The sequence below is a fragment of the Oncorhynchus mykiss genome, chromosome 2, assembly GCF_013265735.2.
Source record: "Oncorhynchus mykiss isolate Arlee chromosome 2, USDA_OmykA_1.1, whole genome shotgun sequence".
Classification (NCBI taxonomy): Eukaryota; Metazoa; Chordata; class Actinopteri; order Salmoniformes; family Salmonidae; genus Oncorhynchus; species Oncorhynchus mykiss.
The window spans coordinates 43,321,464-43,341,046 of NC_048566.1; positions in this window are offsets into that span (position 1 = coordinate 43,321,464).

Consider the following 19,583-nt stretch of genomic DNA (forward strand, 5'->3'; position numbering starts at 1 on the left):
GTCGTCCTGGTCCCTTTGCAGAAAAACAGCCCCAAAGCATGATGTTTCCACCCCCATTTTTCACAGTAGGTATGGTGTTCTTTGGATGCAACTCAGCATTCTTTGTCCTCCAAACACGACGAGTTGAGTTTTTACCAAAAAGTTATATTTTGTTTTCATCTGACCATATGACATTCTCCCAATCTTCTTCTGGATCATCCAAATGCTCTCTAGCAAACTTCAGACGGGCCTGGACATGTACTGGCTTAAGCAGGGGGACTGCAGGATTTGAGTCCCTGGCGGCATAGTGTGTTACTGATGGTAGGCTTTGTTACTTTGGTCCCAGCTCTCTGCAGGTCATTCACTAGGTCCCCCCGTGTGGTTCTGGGATTTTTGCTCACCGTTCTTGTGATCATTTTGACCCCAATGGGGTGAGATCTTGCGTGGAGCCCCAGAACGAGGGAGATTATCAGTGGTATTGTATGTCTTCCATTTCCTAATAATTGCTCCCACAGTTGATTTCTTCAAACCAAGCTGCTTACCACCATAATTTGCAAATAAATTCATTAAAAATCCTACGATGTTATTTTCAGGATTTTTTTTTCTTAGTTGAAGTGTACCTATGATGAAAATTACAGGCCTCTCATCTCATCTTTTTAAGTGGGAGACAAAATACTTTTTTGCCCCACTGTATGCATGCATGTATCGTTTCATATGCACATATAGTTTCATAGAAATATGGAAGATGGAATGTACGTGCTGAGTGAAAGCACAGGAGAAGACAGCATATAAGCTAAGAGTGACATAAAGTCTGAACATCTGATAGAGGTCTATTTTTAAGGGAGTTTGAAAGGCTTTCCAAGTGCTTTTCAGACCGTGAATCAGTTAAACCTCAATCAACTGAAACATGTCTTAGAACTTACTCACATACTTTAGCTTGATCAGACGGCTGCCCCTTCAGCTCCTGTGACTTCGGAAACACCTGCAGGCAAAGCTGCAGCAGCTGTGAGACGTATCACAGGTCATGAACAGAACATGCAGGTCACACAGGGAACAGGATTTCAGTTAAAAGTGCAACCATTTGTCACGTCCTCCCCAGAGATGGACGCGGCAAGGTGATGACTGGCCAATGAATATCACACAGAGGTTAGTGTACTTGTGAAAATAAGAAAGGTTAAGGATGAACATTATAAAGGGGGGTTGAGAGAGAAAGAAGGAGAGGGCAAAGAGAATGGGAGAACATGAGAGTGGGGTAAGAGAGAAAGGAGGGGGAGAATAGGGTGAGAGAGGCTTGAGTTTCCTGCCTGTTTTGGACTACTGCCAAACTTGACCTCCGCTTGGTTTAGTCTACTTGGATGTACTATTTTTGACTCTCCCACGGCCCGATGAAGCGCTTGCCTCCCTCCTGGTCTCCACCAGCCTCCACTGGCCTATACTGGAAACTAAATCCCCTCCAAAGTGCTATACTCCTGGCTATCATGGTAACATGGCCTCTGTTGAGTTGCTGTTTTTGATGGGCCCCAGCTCTCTCCTTGCTGTTGTTATACTGGCAAGTTTTATGCCTTGGTTGTGTTTATTGTGGGTCCTAGTGCTGGCTACTTTCTAGACTGTGTTTGGGATCTGGCTTGCTGCCTATAACTGTGGTGATCCTGCAAACTCTGTGATTTAATCTAACTATAGCACTGTGTGGATTGATTGACTTTTAGCTGATTTCTAGCCAACCCATTTTATTTGTGTGGATTTTAATTGACTTATTCCAAAATGACTTCCACCACTTTCTGCCATATGGGAAAACTGACGTTTTCCAGATTGACTTCTACCACCTTCAGAGACTATGGTGAACATTTAATTTCCTCCCATGTAGGAGCTGCACCTACTTTGCACAGTTCCTGGGTAATATTAACTGGACACATTTCCAATGTGAGAACTGTCAGAACAGTTGACTTTTTCCACATTTTGTTACGTTATAGCCTTATTCTAAAATTGATTAAGTTAAATGTTTCTCTCATCAATCTACACACAATACCCCATAATGACAAAGCAAAAACAGGTTTTTAGAAATGTTTGCAAATGTATAAAAAATGTAAAATAGAAATACCTTATTTACATAAGTATTTAGACCCTTGTAGTCCACCTGTGGTAAATTCAATTGATTGGACATTATTTGGAAATGCACACCTGTCTATATAAGGTCCCACAGATGACAGTGCATGTCAGAGCAAAAGCCAAGCCATGAGGTTGAAGGAATTGTCCGTAGAGCTCTGAGACAGGATTGTTTAGAGGCACAGACTTGGGGAAGGGTACCAAAAAAATGTCTGCAGCATTGAAGGTCCCCCAGATAACAGTGGCCTCCATCATTCTTAAATGGAAGAAGTTTGGAACCACCAAGGCTCTTCCTAGAGCTGGCAGCCGTGCCAAACTGAGCAATCGGGGGAGAAGGGCCTTGGTCAGGTAGGTGACCAAGAACCCACTCGTCACCCTGACAGAGCTCTAGAGTTCCTCTGTATAGAAGGGATAATCTTCTAGAAGGACAACCACCTCTGCAGCACTCCACCAATCAGGATTCATGGCAAAGTGGTCAGACAGAAGCCATTCGTCAGTAAAAGGTACATGACAGCCTGCATGGACTTTGCCAAAAGGCACCTAAATGACTCTCAGACCATGAGAAACAAGATTCTTTGGTCTGATGAAACCAAGATTGAACTATTTGGCCTGAATGCCAAGATTCACGTCTGGAGGAAATTATTTTGCACTTTGGGTTTCGCCCCGCTTATATATATATATATATATAAGTCCGTCCACCTCTCCGGCCTCCTCCAGCTTACCCTCTCCTACCGGCCGGGATCTAAGAACGTCAAGACCGATGCGTTGTCCCGGGTGCATGACACAGAGGATCGGAGGGAGAAACAACAGTCTCAACATTAACAGTGAAGAGGCAACTCTGGGGTGCTGGCCTTCTATAGGTAGAGTTCCTCTGTCCAATGTCTGTGTTCTTTTGCCCATCTTGATCTTTTCTTTTTATTGGCCAGGTTTTTTCTTTGTAACTCTGCCTAGAAGGCCAGCATCCCAGAGTCGCCTCTTCACTTTTGACATTGAGACTGGTGTTTTGGGGGTACAATTGAATGAAGCTGCCAGTTTAGGACTCGTGGGCCATCTGTTTCTTAAACTAGACACTCTAATGTACTTGTCCTCTTGCTCAGTTGTGCACCGGGGCCTCCACATGCCTCTTTCTAGGTGTGCTTGGACAATTTTTGTTTGTTGGTGATATGGACACCAAGGATCTTGAGGCTCTCAACCTGCTCCTGTTGTTAGGAGTCCAAGGTGCAGCATGGTAGGCGTACATTATACTTTTATTTTAAATGACATCAAACAACAAAAAAATGCAAAACGAACGTAAAGCTATATGCAGTGCAGAAAGCAACTACACACAAACAAGATCCCACAACTGAAGGTGGGAAAAAGGGCTGCCTAAGTATGATCCCCAATCAGAGACAGCGATAGACAGCTGCCTCTGATTGGGAACCATACCCGGCCAACAAAGAAATAGACAAACTAGAATGCCCACCCAAATCACACCCTGACCTACCCAAATAGAGAAATTAAAAGGCTCTCTAAGGTCAGGTCGTGACAGCTCCACTACATCCCCGTTGGTGAGAATGGGGGCGTGCTTGGTCCTACTCTCTGTTATTATCTATGCATAGTCACTTTAATAACTCCACTTACAGTTGAAGTTGGAAGTTTACATACACTTAGGTTGGAGTCATTAAAACTAGTTTTTCAACCACTCCACAAGTCGGTTAGGACATCTGCTTTGTGCATGACACAAGTAATTTTTCAAACAATTGTTTACAGACAGATTATTTCACTTATAATTCACTGTACCACAATTCCAGTTGGTCAGAAGTTTACAAAAACTAAGTTGACTGTGCCTTTAAACAGCTTGGAAAATTCCAGAAAATGATGTAATTGCTTTAGACGCTTCTAATGGACATCATTTGAGTCAATTGGAAGTGTACGTGTGGATGTATTTCAAGGCCTACCTTCAAACTCAGTGCCTCTTTGCTTGACATCATGGGAAAATTTAAATAATTCAGCTAAGACCTCAGAAAATGTTTTGTAGACCTCCACAAGTCTGGGTAATCATTGGGAGCAATTTCCAAAGGCCTGAAGGTACCATGTTCATCTGCACAAACAATAGTACGCAAGTATAAACACCATGGAACCACGAAGCTGTCATACCGCTCAGGAAGGAGACAAGCTGAAGAATACCATCCCAACCGTGAAGCAGAGGGGTGACAGCATCATGTTATGGGGGTGCTTTGCTGCAGGAGGGACTAGTGCACAAAATAGATGGCATCACGAGGAAAGAAAATTATGTGGATATATTGAAGCAACATCTCAAGACATAAGTCAGAAAGTTCAAGCTTGGTCACAAACGGGTCTTCCAAATGGACAATGACCCCAAACATACTTCCAAAGTTGTGGCAAAATGGCTTAAGGACAACAAAGTCAAGGTATTGGAGTGGCCATCACAAAGCCCTGACCTCAATCCCATAAAAAATGTGTGGGCAGAACTGAAAAAGTGTGTGCGAGCAAGGAGGCCTACAATCCTGACTCAGTTACACCAGCTCTGTCAGGAGGAATGGACCAAAATTCACCCATATTGTGTGGAAGCTTGTGGCTACCCGAAACGTATGACCCAAGTAAAAAAATGTAAAGGCAATGCTACCAAATATTAATTGAGTGTATGTAAACGTCTGACCCACTGGGAATGTGATGAAAGAATTAAAAGCTGAAATAAATCATTATCTCTACTATTATTCTGACATTTCAAATTCTTAAAATGAAGTGTTGATCCTAACTGACCAAAGACAGGGAATTTTTACTAGGATTAAATGTCAGGAATTGTGAAAAACTGAGTTTAAATGTAGTTGGCTAAAGTTTATGTAAACTTCCGACTTCAACTGTACATTTACATATTACCTCGATTACCTCGACTAACCGGTGCCCCTGTAGCAGTGTGATGTTGTTCCCCTAGATTATGCACCAAGTTGCACACAAGGACCAATTCAAATAGGCCAGGTCGAGGGGATGTTAATAATTTGATAATAATAATCATAATTCAGTGTGTTTTTTAAATTTAATTACAGCTGCATAGCTAATGTTATTCTTTGGTGTACAAACACTTTTTCATATCAATATTGTACATACACGGGATTGTAAAAGTTTGGTATATTTTGGTTTTGTCCATCGCGGGTTATCTGTATTTCCGTACCCCCTTATTGTTCTCTTTTGCCTGACCTTCTGCATAGCAAGGTATGTTGTCCTTGGCTCCGAAATCGTTCAATATAAAACCATGGTAATGTTACACAATGTGCTGTTATGCAACCATATGTTTGTTACAATGTGGACCATATAAAGATTTATGTTAACAAGTTTCACCGAGCTCGCTATGGTATCTATTGTAACTTGTGAGTACTTGGGACAGTGTTTGAGTGAGTGTTCATGTGCTTGCGCAGGTGCCTGAGAGCTATGACTGCGCCAAGGGCTAAAATATTGTGTGTTGTCTCTTTGTGTGCAGGTATGTCTTTTATTTTGTCCGAATTATGTTCTATATCATTTTACTTGTATTGTATGGTGTGCTGTTGTGCACTAAATGTGTGCACGCAGCACCTGTTATTTATTTTTAGCTTCCTCTTTGCCTGACCTTCGGCATAGCAAGGTGTCTGAGAGCTATGACTGTGCCAAGGGCTAAAATATTGTGTGTTGTCTCTTTGTGTGCAGGGCAAATAAAAATAATTCAACCAGCAGACCTCCAGTGTCATGTACTGTCATGTTGTCTTGTCTCTGTCCTTTCCCTTCACCCTGTCTCCCTCTGCTGGTCGTGTTAGGTTACCTTTTCTCCCCCGCTTTCCCCCAGCTGTCCCTTGTCTCCTCTAACTACCCATTCACCCCGTTCCCCACCTGTTCCCTTTTTTCCCTCTGATTAGGTCCCAATATCTCTCTCTGTTTCTGCTCCTGCCCTTGTCGGATTCTTGTTTGTTTGTGTCATTCATGCCTGAACCAGACTGTCGTCATGTTTGTTGTAACCTTGTCCTGTCCTGTCGGAATCTGCCGGTCCATCTGAGCCTACCTATGTTTGGTAATTAAAGAAGCTCTGTTTAAGTTGATTCGCTTTTGGGTCCTCATTCACGCACCGTAACATCCAGTTGTGGCAGTGTCCTAATTAAAAGTACACAACGCAGAACGAACCATGCTATACCATGCTATGACTCTGTACCTGTTGTTCATGACCTTGTCAATCCTTTAGACACTAAAATGACACTAAAATGAACTGTGCTGCTTTGTTTGTGGACCTGTCAAAAGCTTTTGATACTGTTGATCATGCTATTTTTTTTTTACAAGTTGTCCTCGATAGGCCTGAGCTCTGATGCCTGTTCATGGTTTTATGATGATCTTAGAGACAGAACTCAGGTCATCGTGATTGAGGGGGTTAAGTCTGAATTTCTTGAAGTACATAAAGGTGTACCACAGGGGTTGATTTTGGGACCTGTTCTCTTCACTATTTGTATAAACATTATTGGTCAGTCTGTTAAAAATGTTAAATTATATATATATATATATATATATATATATATATATATATATATATATATATATATATATATATATATTTACAGTGGGGCAAAAAAGTATTTAGTCAGCCGAAAATTGTGCAAGTTCTCCCACTTAAAAGGATGAGAGAGGCCTGTAATTTTTATCATAGGTACACTTCAACTATGACGGACAAAATTTGAAAAAAAAATCCAGAAAATCACATTGTAGGATTTTTAATGAATTTATTTGCAAGTTATGGTGGAAAATAAGTATTTGGTCACCTACAAACAAGCAAGATTTTTGGCTCTCACAGACCTGTAACTTCTTCTTTAAGAGGCTCCTTTGTCCTCCACTCGTTACCTGTTTTAATGGCACCTGTTTGAACTTGTTATCTGTATAAAAGACACCTGTCCACAACCTCAAACAGTCACACTCCAAACTCCACTATGGCCAAGACCAAAGAGCTGTCAAAGGACACCAGAAACAAAATTGTAGACCTGCACCAGGCTGGGAAGACTGAATCTGCAATAGGTAAGCAGCTTGGTTTGAAGAAATCAACTGTGGGAGCAATTATTAGGAAATGGAAGACATACAAGACCACTGATAATCTCCCTCGATCTGGGGCTTCAAGCAAGATCTCACCCCGTGGGGTCAAAATGATCACAAGAACGGTGAGCAAAAATCCCAGAACCACACGGGGGGACCTAGTGAATGACCTGCAAAGAGCTGGGACCAAAGTAACAAAGCCTACCATCAGTAACACACTACGCCGCCAGGGACTCAAATCCTGCAGTGCCAGACGTGTCCCCCTGCTTAAGCCAGTACATGTCCAGGCCCGTCTGAATTTGATAAAGAGCATTTGGATGATCCAGAAGAAGATTGGGATAATGTCATATGGTCAGATGAAACCAAAATATAACTTTTTGGTAAAAACTCAACTCGTCGTGTTTGGAGGACAAAGAATGCTGAGTTGCATCCAAAGAACACCATACCTACTGTGAAGCATGGGGATGGAAACATCATGCTTTTGGGCTGTTTTTCTGCAAAGGGACCAGGACGACTGATCCGTGTAAAGGAAAGAATGAATGGGGCCATGTATCGTGAGATTTAGAGTGAAAACCTCCTTCCATCAGCAAGGGCATTGAAGATGAAACGTGGCTGGGTCTTTCAGCATGACAATGATCCCAAACACACCGCCCGGGCAACGAAAGAGTGGCGTCGTAAGAAGCATTTCAAGGTCCTGGAGTGGCCTAGCCAGTCTCCAGATCTCAACCCCATAGAAAATCTTTGGAGGGAGTTGAAAGTCCGTGTTGCCCAGCAACAGCCCCAAAACATCACTGCTCTAGAGGAGATCTGCATGGAGGAATGGGCCAAAATACCAGCAACAGTGTGAAAACCTTGTGAAGACTTACAGAAAACGTTTGACCTCTGTCATTGCCAACAAAGGGTATATAACAAAAGTATTGAGATAAACTTTTGTTATTGACCAAATACTTATTTTCCACCATAATTTGCAAATAAATTCATTAAAAAGCCTACAATGTGATTTTCTGGATTTTTTTTCTCATTTTGTCTGTCATAGTTGAAGTGTACCTATGATGAAAATTACAGGCCTCTCTCATCTTTTTAAGTTTAAGTGGGAGACCTTGCACAATTGGTGTCTGACTAAATACTTTTTTGCCCCACTGTGTAAATATATATATATATATATATATATATATATATATATATATATATATATATATATATATATATATATATACTGTATATACAAAAGTATGTGGACACCAATTCAAATGAGTGAATTCGGCTATTTCAGCCACACCTGTTCCTGAGAGGTATATTAAATCGAGCACACAGACATACAATCTCCATAGACAAATATTGGCAGTTTAACGACCCTACTGAACGCCCCACAAGCTCACAGAATGGGAGCGTTGAGTGCTGAAGCACGTAACGCGTAAAAAATAGGCTATCCTCTTTTGCAAAACTCACTACATAGTTTCAAACTGTCTCTGGAAGCAAAATCAGCACAATAATTGTTCACCGGGAGCTTCAGCAAATGGGTTTCCACAGCTAAGATCCTCATGCGCAATGCCAAGAGTTGACTTAAGTGGTGTTAAGCTCGTTGCCATTGGACTCTGGAGCAGTGGAAACACATTCTCTGTAGTGATGAATCACGCTTCACCATCTGACAGTCTGACAGACCAATCTGAGTTTGCCAGGAGAACGCAATGCATAATAGTGCCAACCTTAAAGTCTAGTGCAGGAGGAATAATGATCTGGGGCTGTTTTTCATGGTTCGGGCTAGGCCCTTAAGTTCCAGTGAAGGGAAATCTTAACGCTACAGCAGTGATTCACAACCTTTTTCGGTTCCTGTACCATCAACTGAATTGTGCTCTGCCCAGACTATCCAAAGTATATGCATTTTACCGGTAGATCTATGGTCTCATGATTCTTCTCAAGTACCCCTTGTGGATAGGCCTAGCACCCCTGGATGGGAACCACTGTGCTACAACATAAAATTACATTCTAGACTATTCTGTGCTTCCAACTTTGTGGCAACAGTTTGTGGAAGGCCCTTTCCTGTTTCAGTATGACAATTCCCCCATGCACAAAGCGAGGTCCATACAGAAATGGTTTGTTGAGATCATTGTGGAAGAACTTGACTGGCCTGCACAGTGCAGGCCAGTCATATATATTATGGCGTACAGCAGGTCAGCCACCAGGGGGAGACTGGTCGAGGCTTGGTGACAGACGGACTATACATCACGAGGCGATGGCTCCATCTGCTGGACGTGACAGATCTTGACGGGCTCTCCGCCCAGGACTAATTGGGGCTGATTGTGGAGTTTGTGAGTAATCAATGGCTGATTAATCACCAGCTGTACAAGCCCCATAAATCTGCCAGAAGGGCAGCACACAGGAGAGGACTGGGGAAGTAAGGTGACTTTTGTGTGCCTGACAGGATACAGCAAGACCCGGAGCCCAGAAGACGGTATACCTATCTAATGGGGGAGACCTATCCTTTCCTTTCGATTTATTATTTAATAATCACCCTTGAAACTGAGCTAATCATACTCTGTCTGTGTCTGATCTGTGTAAACGTCTTGACCAAACCCCCTGGTCTGCCACAAGTGGTGGAGAATATGGGCAATCTGATAACGTGGTCAGATCAGGGTTGATGTTTACGTAGCATCAGCGTGGACGAGTAGATAGCTCGACAGGCGGTTCAGGCATAAGCACAACAGGCGATTCAGGAATGAACGCTGGAGGAACAGCGATTACAAAATGTCCACCTCGTTGAGGAAATCAGGAGCTGCAAGGAGGAGCGTCTCCTGAATCACATCCCAACCAGTTTTTACTCAAAGTAACGGAAGACAATGACGTCGAAACCTACCTCTGTACGTTTGAACGGAAAGCTCTACGGGAAGGATGGCCTAGGCCGAATTGGGCCAGTCTGCTGGCCCCGTTCGTCGGGGAATGCCCAAAGGTGTATTGGGACCTGAATAACGAACAGGCAGCTAATTACGACGGACTCAAACTGGAGATACTCAGCCGCCAAGTGTACAGCCTGGCCCATCAGGCTCAACAGTTCCATGACTGGAGGTTCGTAGCCGATGCATCCCCCCGAACACAGATGAGCGACCTACTGTGCATCACCAGGGCATGACTCCTAACCGACGTATCCACCCTCTCCATCCTCGACAAAGTGGTCCTGGATCGCTTCTTACGGGCGCTACCCGACAACATGAAGAGGGCAGCGAGTCTATGCGCGCCCCAGACATTGGAGGGCCTCCTGGAAGCAGTGGAGATGTATCATAACACGCAGGCCCTGCTGAGTGGGAGCCGGGATGAGTCGGCGACCCGTCCGAGGGGACGGAAGGATAGCCCTACCGCGATGTACCCCGAACCGACAGTCGGCAGGGCCAAAGGACCAAAAACCCGTGGAGAAACAGCTGGGGTAGGGCCGACTCGTCACCGACAACCCCAGGTAGATGGACACCAAAGGAGGTGTTTTGAGTGTGGCGCCCGGGGGCACATTGCCTGGAATTGCTCGAGAGTAGTCGATCAGCTAGCCATCAGCTAGGCCCGGAGGCAAGGTGGGTCACGCCGTGAACTATGTCACCTCCTGTTGGGCGCACCCGAATCAACTGCACCCATGGTCCCGGTGAAGGTTGATGTACACGACACAGAAGCGCTATTGGACTTCGGAAGTATGATTACGCTCGTAACCACGAGCCTGCTGAACCAGGAGACCGAAAGGGGTAGGGAGATTTTCATTTCCTGTGTTCACGGTGACACAAAGCGCTATCTAACCGTATGGACCAACATCGTGACGCCACAAGGGAGCTGCCAGATGACGGTGGATGCAGTGCCAGAGATTTTCCGCTGTTCACGGCCCAATGGGGGCACGAGTTGAGGAAGAAGGTACGAGCTGGCTGACGAAGAGAGCGAGGACGACCAATAGCATGTGCGGCCCAGAAGCAACCGGTTAACCGGCATGTGTCTACGGCTCTGGAGTCGGATTCGGAGAGGGCGCAGGAACCCGAACCCCCTGGGGAACCCCTGGAGGAGGAGCCCAGCCTCCCCATCCTCGATTTTGAGGGGCCAGTCGAGACCCCCGCTGGGGGCCAACTGAGGGGACAATTTGGGACGGCCCAGTGGGAGGGTCCGAACTTGAAAGCCGCCACAGCCCAAGTGATAGTGGTGGATGGACAGCTACTTCCGGGGGTGAGTGACAGGCGATACCCCCATTTCCAAATCCAAATAACCTTTTGTATCAAGTGTCGCGCCAACAGGGGGAACTTCGAGAGGTATTGTTGCTGCCCTGACGGTACGTGGGAACCATTCTTCAGTTGGCCCACACCCAACTGTTGGGGGCACACCTGGGAATGGAGAAGACTACTGTCGCAGCTGCCAGGAGTGTCAAATCACGGCCCCGAAAGCCCACTTCCAAAGCCCATTGGTCACCCTATGATCATCGGGGTGCCCTTTGAACGCATCGCCATGGACATAGTGGGACCCCTGGTGAAAACAGCACGAGGACACTGGTACATGCTGGTGATAGTAGATTATGTCACCCGGTGTCCCGAGGCCATTCCCCTACAGGCGGCGGTATCCAAGGGAATTGCCCTGGAGCTGTTCCACCTCTTTAGCCGGGTGGGCATCCCGAATGAGATCTTGACAGACCAAGGTACGGAGTTTATGTCCCGCCTCATGAAAGAGTTGTGTGCCCTCCTGCAGATCAAGCATATCCGGACCCCCGTTTTTCATCCACAGACGGATGGTCTCATCGAGCTTTAATAAAAAGCTCAAATAGATACTGTGGAAGGTCATCGAGCAGGACAGGAAGAACTGGGACCAGCTACTACCCCACCTAATGTTTTTAATCTGAGAAGTACCCCAAACCTCCACTGGATTTTCCCTGTTCGAACTCCTCTATTGGAGGAGGCCACGCAGCCTACTGGACCTCACAAAGGAGGTGTAGGAAGCCCAACTGACTCCATTACGCAGCATGGTAGAGCACGTGGAGACGATGAGGGAGCTGATGACAGCAATATGGCCCGTTGTGAGGAAACATATGGAGAAGGTCCAACGCGCCCAAGCCCAGGTCTACAATCGGGGAGCCCAGCCCCGAGAAATCCAGGTGGGAGACAGGGTGCTGGTCTTAATCCCCACGGCCGAAAGTAAGTTCCTGGCAACATGGCACGGACCATACGAGGTGGTCGAGAAGAAGGGACCTGTCAATTACCGCGTACGGCAACCGGGGAGACAGAAACCTCAACAGATTTACCACGTGAACCTGTTGAAGAAGTGGCATGAGAGGACAGTCTTGGCCGTGTTATGGTCGGGACCCAGGATGCCAACGGGACCAGTGGTGGTCCCGAGCAATGAGGACCTCGCCCCGGCCCAGAAGCAAGAGCTCAGGGAACTTGTCGATTGGAACACGGCGGTGTTCTCCGAGAAGCCGGCGAAATGTTAAGAAAGAGGCCATATCGGATTCCGGAGGAAGGCCGTGAAACAGGAAGTGGAGGCTATGCTGAGGATGGGGGTCGTTGAAGAGTCCCACAGTGCATGATGCAGCCCCATCATGATGCAGGTGCCCAAACCGGACGGTAGCCTCCGCTTCTCTAACGATCTCCGGGGGGTGAACGAGATCAGCTTGTTCGACGTATATTACATGCCGATGGTGGACAAGCTCATCGACCGTTTGGTAAAGGCCCGGTACATCAGCACCCTTGACCTGACCAAAGGATATTGGCAGGTACCGTTGGCAGCCTCCTCCCTGGAAAAGACGGCGTTTTCCACACCAGACGGGTTGTATCAGTACCGGGTGCTCCCGTTTGGTCTCCACGGAGCCCCGCCCACATTTCAGCGGCTGATGAACAAAGTACTTCGACCCCACCAGCAGTACACAGCGGCCTATTTGGATGACATCATTATCAAGTTTGGGAAGAGCACTTGACACGGTGCTGGACGCGCTCAGTCAAGCCGGGTTGACCGCGAACCCCAAGAAGTGCAAACTAGTTTTCGAGGAGGTGGAGTACCTGGGGTATTTGATTGGACGGGGGAACATCAAGCCCCAGGAGAGGAAGGTTCACGCGGTACGTGACTGACCCGTTCCACGCACCAAGACACAGGTCAATTCCTTCCTGGGACTGGCAGGATACTACAACTGATTTATCCCCAACTTTGCGGCTATAGCTTCCCCCCTCACCGATCTAACCAGGGCCCGCCTCCTGAAAACAGTGAAATGGACGACTGAGACAGAATCGGCGTTCAGCCGTCTGAAAGAAGCTCTGTGCTCCCATCCGATTCTCATAATGCCCAATTTCCAGGTGCCGGTGGTGGTCCAGACAGATCCCTGTGATACGGGACAAGGCGCCGTTCTGTCCCAGATACACGATGGGGAGGAGCACCCCATCATGTACATTAGCAGAAAGTTGGTTCCTAGAGACAAAAAGTACTCCATTGTTGAGAAAGAGTGTCTAGCGGTGAAGTGGGCGCTAAACACTCTCAAGTATTACCTGTTGGGTACCCACTTCACCCTGGTCACGGACCATGCTCCCCTGGTCTGGATGGCCAGGGTAAATAACACAAACGATCAGGTTACCAGGTGGTTCTTGTCCCTTCAACGATTCTCTTTTTCTGTTGTGCACAGGTCAGGGGCGAAGCATGGAAACGCCTGGCACCTATTACCATACCCCGTTCAAAGGCACTTAAATGTTTTGTCTTGTCCATTTACCCTTTGAATGGCACACATACACAATCCATGTCTCAACTGTCTCAAGGCTTAAAAATCCTTCTTTAACCTGTCTCCTCCCCTTCATCTACACGGATTGAAATGGATTTAACACGTGACACGTCAATAAGGGATCATAACTTTCACCTGCATTCACCTGGTCAGTCTATGTCATGGAAAGAGCACGTGTTCCTAATGTTTTGTATAGTCAGTGTATATTTGTGTTGTATGATACAGGACGCATTTGAAAAAGAGTCCTCTGCCTTGAAGCTCTCTAATAGATAACTATCACTACCATATTAGATTCCTCTCGGCTGCATCAGCAGAGACGCTTGCTATAAATGGCCAGCTGACCAGCTTTTCAGTTGACAGACCAGATCCCGGCCAAGGTGTAATGGCAAATCAGCAAAGCCAACACCACCTGCCTTGGCTGCTTCTGGGGAATAAACACCCCCAAAGAACCCCCTTTTCACCCCCTCTATTGATTTTCCTGATTGCTTATAATAGTGTATAACCTTCAGGGTGAGTAAGGGGAGTTTAGAACCTGTGCTCTGCTGGATACTTGGCACTTCCATGGGGAACTGGCTGCACCTCAACCAGGCCTTATCCAAGTGACATTCCCTTGGATCGATACAGAACAAGCAGAATGGGCCTATGCTTATGGAAATGAGAGGAGGGGGATTGTATGTTTGTGTTTTTGTGCATATGCATTTGTGTGTGTGCATGCATGTGTAATTTGGAAGATACGGCGAGTCTGTTTGCAAATAGGGTATGTTTGAGAAAAGTATCTTACGTGCGTTTGAGAATGTTTATGTAAGAGATAGAAACAGAGTGAGGGGAGCGTACAGTACATGTTTATGAGCTGTGTGTCTGAGTGCGCTCGCTCTTGTGAGATAGAGCCGCTAAGTTGGCAAACATGTGATGTGGCTTCCCTGTGCTTATTTGCACACGTCAGAGATGTTTTCCATGATCAGCTGACCAGTGACCTCACAGGGTATGTCAGTTCCATGCTGTATTGAGAAGGTGACCTTGCCCTTATTGTCTATAACCATCTCTGGGAGGGTATCTTGAGGTCAGACCACACCAGCGGGAGCGCTTGGACTGCTCTGCCTCCCGCTCTGATAAGGTACACTCCCACAATACAGCTGCAAAAACCCAACCTTGCCCAAAAGCACCTCTCATGGTGCCAGAGATGCAGAGTGGCCAGTGTTCACAATATATACAACTTCATACAGTGTAGTCATTTATAATTTGCTTCAATTGACTGTATACGAAGTGACTTAGTTATGTCTTAACGTGTGGCTCATGTAGGAATAATGCAGGAGGTCTAAAAAGGATTCTGAAGTTTGTAATTTACACTTTGAAATTTCAGACTTAATTTTCCATTATGAAAAATATACAAACCACTACAAAAATGTCCATTAAGTATAATCCACATAATAATTCACATTTCCTGTTGCTGAATGATTATTTTCCTGCTGTATTAAACTGGCTCAAATTAAGATCCTACATCTGTACTCTCTCATTGGGTTGGAAATATCCTGCCATTGCGTAATGGGTAGACAGGGAGGTCGCAAGGGGAGTAAGTTAAGAGGGGGGTATCCTTCAAGACACCCCTACTCCCATTCGTCATGTCAACACATGGAACAAAATAAGCCCTTGACGATCAAAGCATATTCAGGTTATCACATCCATCCAACCCCTACTGTGGCCAGAGGCCCAGGACTCTCAATGTCAACCTTAATCACCAGCAGTGCAAATGTGATTCCTCCTGTGTCCTGCTGGTGCTCCAGGACAGCCAGGCAGGGTGTCAGTTCTGGGGGAGGTTGGGTGGTGGTGAGTGCATCTTGTGACTGCTGCTCTTTGCCTGCACCAGGTGAAGATGGCTATTAATAAGACGTTCCTATGCTTGGTCCTCCGCTCCGTGGGGCTTAATTTAGACCTGCCAGAGAACATTGATAGAGGGTCAACTAGTCAGAGCCTCCTTATGCAGTTATCTCACATTTCACACCAAGAGAGACTCTTCTAGAGTTATGTGTGGGAGATTAGACTTAGAGAGTGAGTATGCCTAAGTGAGAGAGGGAGTGAGATAAAGAGAGCGGGATATAGAGGTAGACAGGTAGAGAATGAGATAGAGGGGGAGTGAGACAACCTGTGTAGTCAGAAGTTTCTGAATTACACATTTTAGTTTTAGTTTGACAAATATTTCTCATGTGTCTGTAGTACGGCTCCCTAATGCAGGATATACGGTAAGTTCCCCCATAACTCATTGCCATCCCTGCCCCTTATTAACCATCCAAAGCTTTTCATACATTTGCAACAAAGTCTGCTTGTGTTTATTGGGAAGCAACTCTGATAAGTAGGTCAGTCCATCAGGAAGAGAAAATCCAGTTTGATATTTTGCCATGTCTCTTATCTATTTGTTATAAAACCATTCTTTACCCCGGCTATCACATTTGTTTGGTTTCCTTTTTATCCTGTTTAGACTTGGCAGCATAAATGCATGTTGCTTTCGTGTTGCTTTCGTCTCTCTCCTCACCCCAATCTGGGCTGGAACCAGTGACACCCTGAAACCATCAACAACTGCCTCCCTCGAAGTATCGTTACATATTTCTCCACAAAAGCCGTGGCCCTTGCAGAGCAAAGGAAACAACAACTTCAAGGTCTCAGACGAGTGACGTCATGATTGAAACGCTACTAGCGAGTTGCAATATGTTGTCTCTTTTCTGGCAAAAAAAATGTCGTTTACAGGGGTTAGTTACAGTTCAAGTCGGAAGTTCACATACACTTTGGTTGGAGTCATTAAAACTTGTATTTCAACCACTCCACAAATTTATTGTTAACAAACTATAGTTTTGGCAAGTCGGTTAGGACATCTACTTTGTGACAATTGTTCCCAGACAGATTATTTAACTTATATTCCACTCTATCACATTTCCAGTGGGTCAGAAGTTTACATACACTAAGTTGGCTGTGCCTTTAAACAGCTTGGAAAAGTCCATAAAATGATGTCATGGCTTTAGAAGCTTCTGATTGGCTAATTGACATCATTTGAGTCAATTGGAGGTGTACCTGTGGATGTATTTCAAGGCCTACCTTCACACTCAGTGCCTCTTTGCTTGACATTTTTGGAAAATCAAAAGAAATCAGCCAAGACCTCAGAAAAAAAATTATAGACGTCCACAACTCTGGTTCATCCTTGGGAGCAATTTCCAAACACCTGAAGGTACCACGTTCATCTGTACAAACAATAGTACACAAGTATAAACACCATGGGAACACACAGCCATCATACCCCTAGAGATGAACGTACTTTGGTGCGAAAAGTGCAAATCAATCCCAGAACAACAGCAAAGGACCTTGTGAAGATGCTGGAGGAAACAGGTAAAAAAGTATCTATATCCACAGTAAAACGAGTCCTATATTGACATAACCTGAAAAGCCACTCAGCAACGAAGAAGCCACTGCTCCAAAACCGCCATGAAAAAGCCAGACTATGTTTTGCAACTGCACATGGGGACAAAGATCGTACTTTTTGGAGAAATGTCATCTGGGCTGATGAAACAAAAATAGAAATGTTTTGCCATAATGACCATTGTTATGTTTGGAGGAAAAAGGGGGAGGCTTTCAAACTGAAGAACACTATCCCAACCGTGAAGCACGGGGGTGGCAGCATCATGTTGTGGGGGTGCTTTGCTGCAGGAGGGACTGGTGCACTTCACAAAATAGATGACATTGAGTATGGAAAATGATGTGGATATACGGAAGCAACATCTCAAGACATCAGTCAGGAAGTTAAAGCTAGGTCACAAATGAGTCTTCCAAATGGACAATGACCCCAAACATACTTCCAAAGTTGTGGCAAAATGGCTTAAGGACAACAAAGTTAAGGTATTGGAGTGGCCATCACAAAGCCCTGACCTCAATCCCATAAAGAAAATGTGTGGTCAGAACTGAAAAAGTGTGTGCAAGCAAGGAGGCCTACAAACCTGACCTAGTTACACCAGCTCTGTCAGGAGGAATGGTCCAAAATTCACCCAACATATTGTGTGGAAGCTTGTGGAAGGCTTCCCAAAACGTTTGACCCAAGTTAAACAATTTAAAGGCAATGCTACCAAATATTAATTGAGTGTATGTAAATGTCTGACCCGCTGGGAATGTGATGAAAGAAATAAAAGCTGAATTACATAATTCTCTCTACTATTTTTCTGACATTTCACATTCTTAAAATAAAGTGGTGATCTTAACTGACCTAAAACAGGGAATTTTTACTAGGATTAAATGTCAGGAATTGTGATAAACTGAGTTTAAATGTTTTTGGCCAAGTAGTATGTAAACTTTCGACTTCAACTGTATATTAAAGCTTCTTTTCAATCAAATGTCACATTACTGAATACCTTGAGATTGTTTCCATGGTTGATTAAAAGTAATACCGAATTGTGTTGACTTGTTTACCAGTTCCCATGACAACTCAGGACATTAGCTCAAAAGCCATCAGCAATGACACACGGTGGCACCAAAAGAAGCCATCCAATACCAAGAACTTGTTAATGTTTGAAAATGACTTTGAGAGGAAGGGACTGCCTCTCTGGTTAATTTGAGCTGTCTTACCCTGAACTTGTTAACTTCTTCAGTGGATATTTAGCATATCATCATGATATGTAAGATGCATAGCCTTTAACATTAAGTTGCGGCTATATTCAATTTGCATCGCAGAAGTTAGTGTGATTTAAAGGCAATGTTCTTGCTTTAGCAGAGACTGCATTCATGGTAAACGATGCATATGTTGGCTCAATTGGAAATTACCTTTACATTTCTAAAGATTGAATAGAGCCCTTAATGTTACCTTATCTGGAGCAATCATAGGTTGGCACTGCAAAATATATTTTATTTTACCATGATTGACACAGACCTCAAATGCCAATGTGTTCAATGACAATGTGTTTCCATGCACAATGGGCCAATGTGTAATGTGCCTATCTGCCCTTGCTCCGAAGAACATAAATATCCATGTGATTTTCTGCTTCTATGTTGTGAATATTTAAGGGAAAACTATTAATGGAAAACATGACAGAACCACATAGCTCATTTCACACACCTAGGCAGAGCAGGCTAAACAACACATTAACAAATAGGCTGTACAGTCTGTTGTCGTTCTCTCCTTCTGTAGCCAGACGCATTGACTTGGACTTGGATCCTAAAAGGCGGGTGGCACTTCCGGTCACTGGGTTAAGTTCAGATAGCTGGATGAACAAAGCTGCTTTTCACACAGGATGTCTCAAAGCCCACAGTGCTATACTCGTGTGATGTAGGTTACTTTCTCGTGTCATAAGAACTCAATCACCAATCATTCGAATGTCCTGTCTCAGCCTGAAACCATTAGAATGTTGACGCCTGTCAAGTCTACAGGCGTCAAGTCTACAGATAAGGGGAGGAGACTTTGTGTGAAGGGTGTCTACTTTATACTACCTCCATTTAGAATAAATCATTATAACAGTGTATTTTTCCAAAAAGCATTAGTTACAGTGTGTAGAATAATACTTTCTCTATGGCCTTTACTAGTACTTGGCATCATGAAATCAAGGTGGATTTTTTTCTCAATTTGTCATTTCGTAACTGGGATATGAGAATTCTTATGTCGAAAGTGTGCGTGGGGTCTCTTTCCATTTGTGTTGCCTTCAGTTGTTTATGCACAAGGCAGATGGATAGGGAACAAATAATCTGTTCAGTTCTTTCAGTAATGTATTTTGTTATTGTGCAT